The 15,472-nt window shown below is 37.1% G+C and overlaps 1 protein-coding gene and 1 non-coding gene across 5 annotated transcripts in view; one reads left to right on the top strand and one right to left on the bottom strand.

The window, feature by feature from the left end:
- The window catches only part of LOC6503113, a 107,937-nt gene that overhangs the window by 72,619 nt on the left and 19,846 nt on the right, over positions 1 to 15,472 (bottom strand). The gene's annotated exons all lie outside the window — the stretch shown is intronic.
- Positions 2,702 to 2,773, top strand: Trnap-cgg. The gene has a single exon. It is a non-coding gene; the product is annotated as a tRNA-Pro (tRNA).

Genomic DNA, 15,472 nt, shown 5'->3' with positions numbered 1-15,472 from the left:
TATGATTTCAGGAAATATAAGTATAGAAGGATAATACTGCGAGTGGGAAAGTACTGGGTATCATATACTACTGCTAAGAAGAGTCTCAACTTCACAATACTGGTATTTAGTTGCAGGTACTGTCTTTTGGTATTTTTTATGTAGAAAACCTCCAACCTTCTTTCAAATTTCTAAATCATAAAAGTATTACTTGTTAAAATATTTATGATAAACCTTTAAGGTCTCAAATTTATTGTAAACTATTAAATTTATCATTGTATACAACAAATTTTTCTAAAGAAGACGCATTGAGCTTCTTTACTTCACAATAATTTTGTTTTTTATTCTTTCCATTTCTATTTGTATTTTTATGATCCGTAAAATATGGTTGTAGAAGGATCTATATGTAGTTTATGATTTCTTTTCCTCTTTCCTTATATTCTTAAAAAAAATAAAATACCTTTATAGTTTTTCAAATATTTATCATAAATGTTTAAAGTCTTAAAGTCATTATAAACTCTCCTATTCTACGAATCCATCAAATAGGAGTATAGTATAAGTTATGAAGCAGCATATTAAGAATGAGTAAGTACCGGGTATCATGTACTAGAGTTTAGTATCTCAGTAGTATGTTAGTAGAGGAATTAATACTAAAGTAACAGTAAAATACTATAGTATTAATTCCTCTACTTCCTTTCATGGTTCCGTTCTATTTGCAGAAGTATAAACTTTATTGTATAATTATATCAATACCCGGTACTTCATTATTATATTATTATAATATTTGCATATTTCTATAATAAGGATATTAATTAAGAAAAACTGCTTATTTTCTTGTCAGGACTATTGTTCCACTCTTCTTAGTTAGTTCTTAACCAATATATTCAGTATTGTATCTAAAGCATAGATATGTATTTTCTTCAACATCTACATGTGGTATATGATACCCGCTACTCATCCTACCCCTTTCTAACTCTTCCTAAGCCTCTCGAAACCCAAAAAAATATATATTTAATTATTTAAAAAGATATATTCAAACTCTTAAATATATTAAAACCCCTGTAGCCTTCAAATCCAAGTTAAAATCCTTGCTTTAAAGTTTAAACCCCAAAACCATCATCGTATTTTTTTTTCCGTCAATCATTATTAGGACCACCCTAAAACAAACATGTCGAGACATGAATTTGAGAAAAAAAAAATATTAAACCCCTTAACCAAACGGGGATTAATTCATATTTAGATAGAAAATCGGATTTAGGGGAAAAGGGGACGAGTTTTTTTAGATCCCTTGGCGTGGATGACAAAATTAAATACTTTCCACCACGCTCTGTTCAATGCGAACTCGAAAATTTCCCTTTTTTCAGCATTTATTTTCATTTCCATTCCCTTTCTTTTTAAAAGCAAATTCGACAGTTGTTCTGAGACGGAATATTTGCGAAATGTACGCCGCATTTGAAACATGTGTTATGGTTTCCCCCCCTTTTTTCGAACATTTCTGTGCTGTTGGGTTTTATTTTGGTTGGTTGTTCTCCCTTATACTGGAATATTGACTTTTTGGCTTAAGCGAAAATTCAATTTAAATGCACAGGATGGACAGGATTTTTATTTATTTCGATTTTTTGCAAAAGTCTGGTGGTTTTTTTTGAGCCTGAACTTTATTTTTCGGGGTTTCATAATGATTTTTATGGCAGTTTTTTAAACGGACTAAAGAGGACTCTCTATAGCAGCTAGGAGAGAGATGTATTCAAAAAATATAAACTACAGAGCACCTTGGAAGGCACTGAGGTGGGACTGGGGAGGAAATGAAAGTGAAGCCAGGAGCCAGGAGCCACATTGGCGCAATAATCATAAAAAGTCACTGCGAGGCGACACAATAAACCGCTGCTGGCAAACCGAGCGATGATTATGGCACTCTACTTGGGAGTGGGAAAAGGTGGGAGTGTCCTGTGGCACGGCATGTCACATCCAACCACTAACCAGAGGGAGAACCTCCACCTCCAGCTACAGCAACCGGAAGCGGAAGCGGATGCTGAGCGGAAGTGGCAGCGGGCCAGAAAGGGTGAAGAAGAAAGTGGCTCTTAGACTGTTTAGATGGCGCCCATTTGTCAGTTCTACACTCGAAAAACAAATATGCTCTCATGGCTAGCCATTAATAATTCAAAAACCTCCTTAAACACACGCCATTTATCATAAATATTATAAAATACTGATATATAGTACTTTCTTTTTCTCCAAAAACCTGAAAATGTATCATTTTTGTTTGGTGTATGAATTATTTTTGAAGGCGAGGTGTTTAAGCCTGAAAATCGGAGGTACCTGGCTATTAATTTATATACTTAGATTCTATTAGTTACTCTTTGAAAAGCTTTTAACACTTAGAGTTGGAAATTTTGATCTTTAAAGTACTCATTATTCATTCACCTTCAAATTTCAATATTTAAATGCTTAATTCTAGTATATAGTATACGATTGATAATTTGGTATTTTATTAAGGCCTTTGTGTATTTTGTTTTTAAATAGAGACCGGTCACACTCAAAGTCAGAGGCATTTAGAGAAAAGGCGAACTTTAAAGCTTACAAAATGTGAAAAGGAAACAAATTAAACTAATCTGCTTAATAATTAATATATAGTTTTTGCTTATTAGCTGTATTCCTTAATTATTTCTTGTTTAAAATATTTATTTGTAAGCTTTATTTGTTTTATTTCCCCCAAACACCAGTTGGCTCGTTGGTCTAGGGGTATGATTCTCGCTTCGGGTGCGAGAGGTCCCGGGTTCAATTCCCGGACGAGCCCTGAATTATTTTTGTTTATTATATTTTATTCCATTTTTTATTCAAGAGATAATATAATATAAGCTGGGAAACAGAATATTTAAACATAGGATATTTAAGAAAGTCCTTTTTAAAGTTATAAGTTGGAGAAATTACATAATGATTGCCACTACTGCGATAGGTCTTGAAGTTTAACTCCTGGACAAGCCCTATTTTACTTTATTTTATGTATACAAATATATATTTTATTAGTTTTTTTTTAAAAGGTAAAATAAGCTAGGAAAAAGGATACTCAGGTAGGATATTTGGTGTTTTTTTAAGTTATGAGTAGTAGAAAGAAAACAATTCTTAGCACTAGTGCCCTAAGACCCGAGTTTCAAATAAGATTCTACGTTTTTTTAACTAAGAAAATAAATGCGCTAGTAAATTAAGTCATTTCCTTTTAAATTTAATTTTAAAATATACTAATAAGAAGCTTAAATGGCTTCTACAGTTTAAAGATAACATAATTTATAATCTGTAGAAGCCATTTTAGCTTTTTATCAAATAAATAATGAATTTTAAAAAAGAAATACCATAATTTGGTCTCAAGTGCGAAAAGTCCCAAATCTAATGCCCCAAAAATTCCTAATTTTTTGTTTATTTTCTAGGTTTTTTTGTCTAGCTAATTTTTAGAACTTTAAGAAATCCAAAATGAATAGAAATTCATGACCAATCTGGAACGTAGAACGTGAAGTACATTTTTTGGAGGGCTTTGATCAAATACTTCTTTGTTTACGAGAAACGTGTCCTTGCCGCCTGGGACTTCTTCCTGGGGAGGAGAGTGTGGGAGGATGCGTCATGAGATGCATTCCTCCACGAGAGGCCAATTGATATGAGTGCAATAAATAAGCCAGTTTGTGAGCTTCTTGCATTCCATTTGAGATCCACTCGATTCCGACTTTCTGCCACTTTATTGCGAATATGTGGGGGAACAGTTTTGGGGGAGGAGGGGTCAGCTGTCAACACCTTGTCCTTCAAAGCAGACAGTCTCCGTCTCTGGTTCTGGTCCTGGTCCTGGTCCTGGTCCTGCCGCTGTCTGTGTCTGTGTCCTTTTGGCGCAAATTTCATTTCAACTTTGTCTCCCCCATTCTGACGGCAAACACATAAATTTTGATGAAGCTCTTTCAAAAACAGTTTATAGTTTCATTTTCCCTTCCATCGCACGCTTTTTTCTTTCGCTTCCCCAACTGTCTGTCCTCCTAGTTTTTTGGTCCTTTGGTCCTTCTGACCACTTGACACTTGTTTTTGGCAATGGGCAGTGAAAAGTTAGCGCCTCTCCTTGGCCCCAAAGACTTTAGCCTCGATTTGTGAGTTCAAGTTAGTTAAATAGTTGTGCCATTTAAGCCGCAAATGTCTTTGCTTTCGTGGGGCATTAAAGCCGAATCCGCATTGAATTCGCAACAAATCCTGTCCCAGCCGATACACACACAGGGCGTATGAGTAATAATATTCATGAGCTTCTCCTTGGCTTTCCTCCTTACTTTCACCCATTTTGTACAGGACTTTCTCTTGTGCTTGTGGAAGGAGCCTCCCTTGCACATTCCGCACAGCGACAAACTAAGGCTTAGGCAAAAAGGATAGCGCGCAGGATAACATATCCTTGGCAACAGATTCCACTTGCGGATCAGCTTTATTATGCGGATTTTTCGTTGCCTTTGGATTGCGATTTACTGCAAAATGCCAGCGCAGAGGAGGGAAAAATGAGGAGAATTTAGTTGACAGTCTATCCTTTTTGGGATATCCTGTGGAAATCACGTTCATCCTGCGATAAATTCATAATTTTTACTTACGATTCGGTTTGTTCGTCGCAACTCTGACGACTCAGACGACTCGAACTTAAGCTGCCAGCAAGGAAGTGCAATTGCAATTGCAATCAAGGCTTAAGTAGATAGAGACCCGGCTTTATGCTCTGTGTGGGATGAAATTTTAATCAAAACAAGAGCACTCACACGGAATACCAGAGAAGGGGGCGGCTCAACTGGCAAAATAATTACGAAAACTAGGATTTATTTTCACTACAAGATGGCATGTCCTTTCGCTCTCTGTACCCTTCGGTTGAGGTGGAAAAAAAAAAGGAAAAATAGATTATGAGACAAAAGCACCTTGAGTGGGAAATTAGCCCTGCCAGGGCAATATGGGTTGCTAATTCCATTAACCAGCCAATCTCCTGCCCCTAATGGAACACTTTTCCTCGCTTCTCTAGGATATACATAGCAAGGATATTGAAGGTTTAAAGTGCCAAGGACTCGCCAAAATGCAATCAACTTTGTCACATTTTCCCTTACTCTCTACCCAGCTTTGTCAGCTTTCTCAGTTTAAATATTTATTATTTTTAGATTGTTTTGTTTTCGGTTTTAAGCGCCCAATAGTAAACATATTTTGCCAACTTTCGGCACTGAAAACGCAAAACTGAAACTTTTCGCCTCGTTTTGTTTTGGTTTTTTAATTCGAAACAGCAAACTTTCTCTGCTTTCTCCCCCGAAAAAGAAATATAAAAAGGGGTTTCGGGCTGTCGAGTCGAGGTGGCAAGGATGTTCCTTACTTTCCCATCAAAATCTTGTTTGTTATTTCGCTTTTTTTCGTCTCTTTTTTTGTGCTTGAGAAGCACTCCGATTATGTTTATCAACTGCTTTGCCTTTCAGTTTCAGTTTCGGAGTGCAGATGGCAAAAATATAAACACAAATTATGTAAATTTGTATATAATGATAACAGAAAAAAGCAGAGTCGGGGGCCATGGGGAGTGGAGGACTTTGTTTCTGCTCAGAATCGGTTGAGGGGCCCATGATTTATGCATTCAACTTTCCCACCAACTGCTCTGGCTGTCCGACTAAGACGGATTAACTATCAGCCCTGAGAATGGATGCAAAGCCATGCTTTTTGGGGTGGACGCTGAGATAATCACGGCAGAACATAAGTTCTCATAAACAATAAATCGTTTTTTTAAGGGGAATTATTAAGGGGAATATATTTATAAACATATATATTTATAAGTAATAGTTTTTTGTAGATTTAAAATCATTAGTACCGGGTATCATATAGTCTGGGTATCATATTGTTTCGTGAAAAGCATGCTTTTTGAGTGGGACACTGAGATAATCATGGGAGACCATAAGATTCTTTCGAAATTATTAGCACTTAAATAATATTTATTATTCATATTATATTTAATTCTATATTAATAGATAATTATCGATATTTTTCGATTTCGATTCCATTGCGTTTACTTTTATAAATATTTCAATATTTATATCGAATATAAGCGAATATAATTTACGTACATAAATATTTCATCATTTATACTCGGTACTTGTAGATTACAAAGTAGTTTTTGGTAATTTTAAGAAATAGTACTGGGTATCATACAGCCCAGATTACTTATCAGCCATGAAAATGTATCAAAAGCATGCTTTTTTATTTAGACTTGGAGATAATCATTGGGAATCATAAATTCAATCGAAAATTAATAGAATAGTGATGAATTTTTCCCCAAATAAAATATGGCTGTTATATGTACGATTATATTTGTCAATATTTATCGATTTTTATCGATTTATATCATATTCATAATAATATTTATATCTGTTACTTGAAGACTTAAGCTTTAAAATAAATAGTTCCGGGTATAAGATAACTATTAGTCCAGATTACTTATCGGCATTATGAATTGCATTATAAACTACATATAATTGGGATAATTATGACGTATTATAAGCAATAAATATCGATAATTGTCGTTTTTTATATTTATAAAGATTACCGGAGACCATATACTACAGATTACTTATCGGATTAACAAGTTACAAAGCTTGATTTTTAGGGTAGATACGGGGATAAACGTGTAGGAATAAACATAAGTAATAATTATCGATTTATATTATATTCATAAACATTGTAAAATGTATACCCTATCCTTGGAACTAAATTTTGTTTAGCTTTTAAAGCAAAGCCAAACAACACCCAATATCCTTTAGCCCCGAATCCCGCACTACTTAGTTTCCATTTTATTTACATTACGAAACTGATTTCATAACTCAAAACTGTTAATCGTTTGTGTCATCGGTTGGAATTATCTGCAATAAATATATTAAACAGAGTGTCATGGTGGCCCTCTGGGTTAATTCGACCACAAATTGTCAACATTTCCAGCAGGACACTCGTTCGCACTCGTCCTGTGCGAAATCCTTTCAATGAATTGTGGCTGCCATCGGAGCCGATAATGACAGGCTCCTCGACTTCCCTTTCGATATCTTATCGGAGTGACACACTGTCCGGCAATCAGCAGCTGTTATTCCCCCCGCAGGACATTTAATGGACACCACAGAAAGCAATCAAAGGATGTTTTCCAACCAGAAATGAACTCTGTTTTTTTTTTTCACTTTTTATTTTATTTTTTTTTTTGTAAAGTATAGAGATGTTTGTCGATTGCGCAATAAAAAGTGCATTTTATTTTTAATCCGTTTTATGTGGCTGTTGATTTTGCGATCAAACAGCTTAATCTTTCCACCGCAAATCCATGCCAGCGACCGACCGGGGCAAGGACGAAGGACGCAGGACGCAGGACGAAGGGCGTTTATTTAACTGTCAGGTTTACACATGTTCCGTGGCTATTGGATACTGTCTGCTGGTAACAGTTTTGGCTCCATTTTGGCTCCTTGCCGTAAATTCTGCCCAGAAACGGCAGTGAAGGTAGGGCAGGACCAAAGGACCAAAAGGACTAGAGGACCAGAGGACCAAAGCCAAGGCCAAAGCCACAGTCAAAGAAGGAAGCTGGCCACAAGCCGCAAAAGCGGACCAAAATGAAATCAAATGAAGAGCCTGGGTGAGAGCCACAGATACGGCTAAAAACTACAACAGCCACAGATACAGATACAGTCACAGCCAGAGATACAGGTACAGATACAGATAGAGCTAGAGAAACAAGTAGAGATTGTGGAGAGGAAGACAGGATGCCGGAGGATATGTGTAGATGTTTATCGCAAATGCTGGCAGCTTTGTGGCGACTCGTTGCCATTCAGCTGGTTTTTGGGCAGCAGGGACCGGATGCGGGCTCTGCCAGGTACTTCGACTTTAGCTTTCGGCACTAATTGAAATTGAAACCCCAAGTCGGCTGGTTGGAAAGTGGCAGCAGTGGGCAGCAGGGATCATAAGCGTTCTACCTCCAAAATGCACTACCCGGAGGTAGTGCCTCTCTAATGAGTGAAAAGTAAGGCTGAGCCATGTCTTCTTAGGGTTATGGATTTTTTCTTAAAATGAAAAGGTAAAAAGTCATATTTATGGTAGAATTTTAGTAGAATTTATAATAAAGATGGTACGATACCTGGTACTCTTCTGTACTAAAATTGAAAGTGTAAGGGTACTATTTAGGGACTATTATGGAAAGAAAGAATAGAAAATGGACTTTATAAGAAGAGTACTATGATACCCGGTACTCATCATCTCTTTTCAAACGAAATATAAACAATAACATCTGAGAAAATAGACTTTCTAAGAAAATGCCTAAATAAAAATAATATTTCAAATTAAGAAACGAAAGCAAAGATAACCTTTATAATGGAGCTGGTATGATATCCGATACTTATCTATACTAAAATAGTGATCACTTAAAATATGATTGATACCCGGTACTCGTTTAAATAATGAATTATATACTGAAAAATAATAACACTTCATATTGAGGAATGGGACAATATAAAGTAGTCTGAACAAGATAATTTCTATGATACCCGGCACTCATTATGTTAGATTCTCTCAAATTTAATATAAATAAAATTCCTAATAAACTGATATGATAGCCGGTACTCATTTATATACTGAAATATATACTGAAACAAAAATAAGTTTAATGACACTCGGTACTCCTCTATAAAATAATATTAAAAAATAATATTTAAATTTATATTATAATAAAAATGGTATGTTACCCGGTACCCATCTCTACTAATAAAGTAACACTTATAATATGATTTTAATGTGGAACAAAAGCATGTAGGATAGGCTTTATAGGAAGAGTTCTATGATACCCGGTACTCGTTTAAATACTGAAATATATACTGAAATACCCGGCACTCATCAGCTTTTCTTAAATGAAATATAAATAGTAATAGAGGGAATAGATTTTATAATAAAAATTGTACGATACCCGGTACTCATCTGTACTTTACTTTAATGAGTAACATTTTTTCAAACTTGATGAAAAAGAAAAACAGAGAAGATAGACTTCATAAGAAAAGATGCCTGGTGATACCTGGTACTCACCATCCTTCTGCCATCCCTGCTAATATCTTTTAAACTTTTTCGTATAGTTTTTAATTTAATCTTTAGCATTTGACCTCGGATTACTCAATTTAAGGCTGGCATTCTTCAGAATCCCCCAATCTTGCGAGCCATCCATCTGCCACTTGGCCAGAGTGATGGGAGGGGGAGTTTCTGGCCAAATCTCTCCGGCTAAGCTGATGTCTCAATGCGGGATCTGGTGATGGATGGCCGTACCAGGGTGTGGGCAGAGTGTCGTTTATGACCATTACCCCCGAAAAGAGAGCCAGATGAAAACAAAATGCGGCGAGCATCGAAACAAATATGTTAGAGTCCTGCCAGGCAAGAGTCCTGGCAAGGAGCTACGGAAGACAGGGGTCCGTGCCGACAAGTGACGACCGACTGACAAGGGTAAACAATTAATTGGGAACAAAGTGCTCCGCATCTCTCCCCCTCTCTATATACGTTTGTGACAATGAAGATAAAGATTGCTCATCTAGGATTTTGAAGTTTCCAGCTTCCAGCTCCACTGCCTCCACTGCCACCACCACCTCTGACCCAGTTTCAGGCGTTAAAACTTTTATCATTAACGCTGAAAATCAGCTTAAGACCGTGTGGTTGCCAGTGAGGGGGCGTTCCCAGTGGCAGAGTCGGCAGTGGCTGCGATAAATGTCAAAAGGTGTTCACTCCCACTGTTTGTCGCGGAAAAGTGTGACGGAAAAAAGAGCGAAAACTGAAACGGAATATAAATGGCAAGAAAACTTGAAGCCGAGCAAATTGATTAGACTGCGACACTCTCAGGCCCACACACACAGAGCGTTTTCTTTCGGCCATGAACCCTGGCCCGCCACTTCAGCCGTACCACGCTGCGTATGCGCATTATTTCAAACAAGCCCTAAGGAACAGCATGTGTGTGTGTCGCTTCTTTGTCGCTCTGCAGTGCTTAAAAATAATTTAATTGTTGGCATAAGCTCTTTAATGGGCTAACCCCCTCCGAACTCCGCCCAACGCCCACCACCGTATTGCTATTAATGGCCCGATGAGCTGGCTTACATCTGAGCCAATTATGAAAGCTTCAATGGATTTCAAAGCCAACAAAGACTGACAAACAAAAACACTCTTCCGAATGAAGCAGGACTTGAAATGAAACACAAGTCTGCTTTTTTTACTCACTCTTGGTATTTAAAGTCTGGCAACTAATCTCTAAAAGTCAAGCCACAAAAATACTGAAAATTAATTGAATTGCGACAATGTTGCAGTGACGAAAGTCTCCTATTCTAATATTACTGTAAAGATCTACTATTCTTATCCAGTTTTAGCATTTAAAGTCTGACAATTATTCTTTAAGAATGAAATCCACAAAAAATCAAATCAAAAAGTAATAAATTGACAATGTTACAGTGACGAAAGATTCTTCTACTCAAATATTACCGTAAAATCTAATAATTTTATTACTATTTTAGCATTTGATTTAGCTATTTTAGTCTAAAACCTAATCCCTAACAGTCAAGCCACATAATAAACTGAACTAGATTGAAATTTTCACAAAGTTATGGTGACGAAAGAGTCTACCACTCAAATATTTCTGTAAAATTTAGGAATTTGGCTAACTTGACTAAGAGTTTAAAGTCTAACAAATACTCTTAAAAAAACCCAAAAAACAAATTATAAAAGAAATATTAAATGCTTTTTGAAAAAGTTACGGTGACGAAACAATTCTACTATTCGAATATTATCATAATAAATATTATTTTAAGGCTTTGTATTCTATTTTAAGTCTAACAATTATAATATAAACATAAAAGGAAAACAAATTAAAAAATTACATGTATTGCGCCTATGTTATAGTGACGAAAGGTATAAAGAACAATATATTTTAAGGTAAAACTTTCCTAGTCTACTATTCTTACCCTATTGTAGTATTTAAAGATTACCACATAAAGTATATATTAAAAAAGTCAAACCACAAAATAAAATGCTAATGAAATGTATTGTGACGAAAGAAATCAACAAGGGGAATAATATTTGATGTCAACACTCTTCTCTGAATTATGGAAGACTAGAAAAGCATACCATTCTTACTCTCTTGTAGAATTTAAATGCTGACAACTACATATATCCAAAAATGAAACCACAAAATAAAATGCAAATGAAATGTATTGTGACGAAAGTGACGCCGAGGAAAGCGACAAGGGGCCGGGAATTTGCAAACAATAATACACAATAATGATAATCTGTATAACTTAATTTGGGTGTTGACTAAACTAAGCATTGCACATTATGCAAATGTCCATTGAAGCGACATGCGATAATATTTGCATTTGACGAACGGCAAATGCGAAATGCAAAACGACAAACGGCCAGATAAATAGTCTGGGGGCAACAGGCAGGGCTTTGGGGGCCAGCCAAGTCAGACAAACAAATAAGCCAAATTAAAGCTAAAGGCCAACTGCGATAAATTAAATGCGTTGCAGGACTCGGCTTAAAGGACACCAGCCACATTGACGATTTATCGCAGAAGGCCTAGGAATTATTTTACAAATTATGAAAGGTATTTGGTTCTCTAATCTTTCTAATTTAATTTTAGGTTTTTTTTAATTAAGGGAAATATTTATTTGATTGTAGATAGTGATTGTGGTATAACCTCAAAGGGAATAAATATTTAATACAGATTTGGGACGAATTCTTTGTTTTTTTATTCATAAATAGTTGATTTTTGGTGAATTTTTTACAAATTATGAGTGGTAGTTGGTTTTTTAAACTTTTTAAATTGATTTTAGATATTGATTGTGATATATTGTCATAAAGTGAATATATATTATATATATTTGTGACGAATTCTGCTTTTTATTATTCACAAATAGTTGCTTTTTATAAAAAAAGGCATAGACCTATTAATAAAATTATGAGTGGTATATAGACTACTAAGTATCTGATATCTTTTATCAAATTTAGGGTAAATAGTTTTATTAAACGTATTTGTAAAGTTTCCTGACGAATTCTGCTAAAATTAATTCTAAATAATTTATAGTTCATAGTAGTTTTAAAAAACACATAGCAAATATTTTTCGAATTAAGAGTGATAAAAAAATTTTATTATTTTTGGGGTTAAGTAGTTAAATTATAATTATGGCTTAAATTTAAGTCAAAAAGTCTTCTTTGATAAAGTTTCGTGACGAATTCAACTTTAATTATGAACAATTCAGCAGGGCTTTGCTAAAATATAAAAAAAGTGGCTTTTAAACTAAAATATTCACATCCCATCTTAAAAAAACTTTATTTGAAATGGAAAACTTTAAATAAAAAATAGATTTAAAGTTTATGAATAAAATTGTAGAAAAAGTGAAACCTTTAAAGTTCTTGAATGCTCTGAAAAGTTGCCTTTATTTGTTTGTGTTGGCCAATTCAGTTGTTGGCACTCACTTCCACTGCTGCTATAGCCACCCCAGGCCCAACCCTTGCAGCCCACTGTGCCGGGCCACCCCGCCACCCTGCTGACAACACCCACTGTGCCGCTGACAGCAAACAGTTGTTTTGCATAAAAATGCTGTTGCAGATGCAAGAATGGCACTGCTATTGAAATCCTGTATGTGCGCCTGTACATAGATGCCTGTGTGTATCGGGTATCCTTTTTTTTTTTTTTATGTAAAAATAAAATAAATATGTAGGAGGCAAACACACGCTCCCACACATATTCCTCATACGCCCTGGTGGCCCATGTCCATCGCCTGCTTCTGCCTCTGCTTCTGCCATGCGGTTCGACTGGGAAGCCACCAAAAACTTGGCATTATGTGTATGCTAATTGGAGGTATATAGGCGAGAGTAAGAGTGTACTGTCCCCCGAAAGGTCACCTCGGGTTTTGTGGTTCAGTTTAAAGGCTTTAACTTTCTCACAAAAGGATTAAAATATTAACTTGAAATAGTAGTAAGCTTTAAAAAAGTTGTAATAACTTGGCTTGTGGATTTGTCGACAGTCTGGCGCAGAAATGCTTATAATGTATGGAAAATAGATGCTGGAGAAGCAGAAAAAAAAAGGAGATAAAGGAAGGTCCTTTGAGTCTGTCTTGGGGCCAGAGGGTCATCTCAGCCACGTCACGCAGCTGGGCCAGGCCGGCCTACGCCATCAGATCGCTGACACAGCACATCCATTTTTTCGGGGGCCCCTCATTTCAATATGGTCCGTGATTTTCGACAACTCATCGGTGGGATTGACCATTAAAAGTGCGAGAATCGACGCAGATGGCCGCCACACTCACATGGCCAGCTCACCATTTCCTCCGACTCATCGGCCAAAGCCCCAAAGGGCTCCGGGGACACTCCAACTCATCGGCCAGCTATCCACCAGAGGTGCCTCTAATTGCGAGCCTTTCGGCAGTCACTTTGCTGAATTAGCTTTCCGTATCATCAGCCAGTGAGCCTCCCAAGCCAGAGTCCTGATTAATCAGCTAAGACCGAAGCTCTGACCTTTTTCGGCAAGGGTTTTTGCCGAAAATTGCTTATTTATAGCCTCGGACCATAAGCGGCTCACGGAGGAGGTATTTTCTGGCCAGTTTCGATAAAAAAGGCAAGTTTCGATAACATCTTTCCCCAGAAATAGTCAACTCTTTGTGGATTTTGTAATAGTACACCATACAGGGCATAGATTCTCAAAAAACATATTTCGTTGCATGCTTTTGGGTGCTATAGAGCAAGCCACTAAAAAAAAAGCCCATAACTCCTCTAAAACTCATACGATTTGGTTGATTCTTGGTTACTGGATATAAATAAGCCTTTAGAATAGTTTGGCTTAAAAGTGTGCCCCAAGTCGGATATAATTTCTTCCACCAGTTTCAGTTTTCGGGCCAGTTTCGATAAAAAAGGCAAGTTTGGATAACATCTTTTGTCAAAAATAGTTAGTTTTGGATTGAATAGGTTAAATTTAATAGAAGAAACCCATTACCAGATATTAAGTACACCAGACAAAACCTAAAATGTTTTAAAAAAATCGTTGCATACTTTTGGGTGCTTTCGAGCAAGACACTAAATAAAACCTCCATAAATCCTATTAAAATCAATCGATTTGGCTGAAATTTATTTTTTATAGAATAGTTTGGCTTGAAAACATTTTCAAAATACTTTCCTAATGTCGGACATGATTCCTTCTCCCTGTTACATAGCCTAATATACCCTTCCTCCCTAATCAAAACAAATGTCATCTATTAGAGAAGACATCTAGAGAAGCATGTAATGTTCATAAGTAATTCTGTTTCCTGGAAATCTTAAAAACAAAAAAAAAGAAAAAGAAACAAAGGTCAACTCAAACAAGAAGTGAACCGGATGAACTTTTTGGTTGACATTTGGTTTCAGTTTGGCTGACTCGTTTGATGTTGGTGCCCGGGACCAGGTCTTGTCATCATTTATTTCATTTTGAAATGCTGTTTGACTGCCACCGGATACAGGATGGCAGGATGGCAGGATGCGTCTACTTGGTCCACGGTCTTCAGTCCTCCATTCATCATCGGCTGAGCTGAGCTGAGGATGAGGCTGAGGCTGAGGCTGCTGTTCGCAGGTTGGGCAAACATAATCCTAGCATGTTTTCAATTAATTTAATGCCGCATCCCAATTTGCTGGCTCGTGTGTTTGCCCGCTTGCCGCAGAAAGTGTGCCACGCACATGTCTATATATAAATAAATACATATACATATATTCGAGGTGGGGTCGGGGGAGCAGCACAACACATGCGAATGATTAATGCGACTTTGCCGAGTCGGCAACTTTACTATATTGCTCGAAAATTGGGGTGCCGAGTGTCCTTAGTCCTTAGTGCTCAGTCCTCAGTCCTCTGTCCTACTCCCTTCAGCCGCCTGTCCCTGCATGGCCACTTCAATTATTCATTCAGACGATTGCGTCTCCAAATACAAGTGTCCCGCCTAATGAGATCTGCTGCATTGCCTCTCCTCCAGCTCCTCCTGCCATTTGCAGCCCAGCCCAGCACTCTAATCAGGACTTCGGGCAAGTCTGGGGCTGCATCCGACTCTGGTTGACACTTTTCGGGTTATTTTTATCGCAGCAGCCACGCATCGTTGGGCTCGAACAACAGGGCCCGAACAGGGAATCAGTGCAAGAGGACCAGGGACCGCAGAACTAACTGCTGCAAGGAGTCGGTTCGTCCTGGCGAAGGGGGGAGCGAAGGCAGACAAGGAGCCACTGCATTTCGGTCATTCCTTGTGCACTGAGACGTGCCAACGGCAGAGATGATGGTCCTGAGACAGTGAAGCTTAACTAAACTGTCTGAAACTTCTGGGAGATGAGTATGATGGCCTTCGTTGGTTATACCGACTATCCGATACCTCATAATCCTCATAAATCATACATCCAAGATGATCCTGGGAGAGTGAAGAGATAACTATAATGTCTGAAACTTCTATTCCTTACTATGTTTACTATT

The sequence above is a fragment of the Drosophila ananassae genome, chromosome XL, assembly GCF_017639315.1.
Source record: "Drosophila ananassae strain 14024-0371.13 chromosome XL, ASM1763931v2, whole genome shotgun sequence".
Taxonomy (NCBI): Eukaryota; Metazoa; Arthropoda; class Insecta; order Diptera; family Drosophilidae; genus Drosophila; species Drosophila ananassae.
The sequence above is the reverse complement of the archived record's forward strand: the minus strand, read 5'-3'. Positions and strand labels throughout refer to the sequence as shown.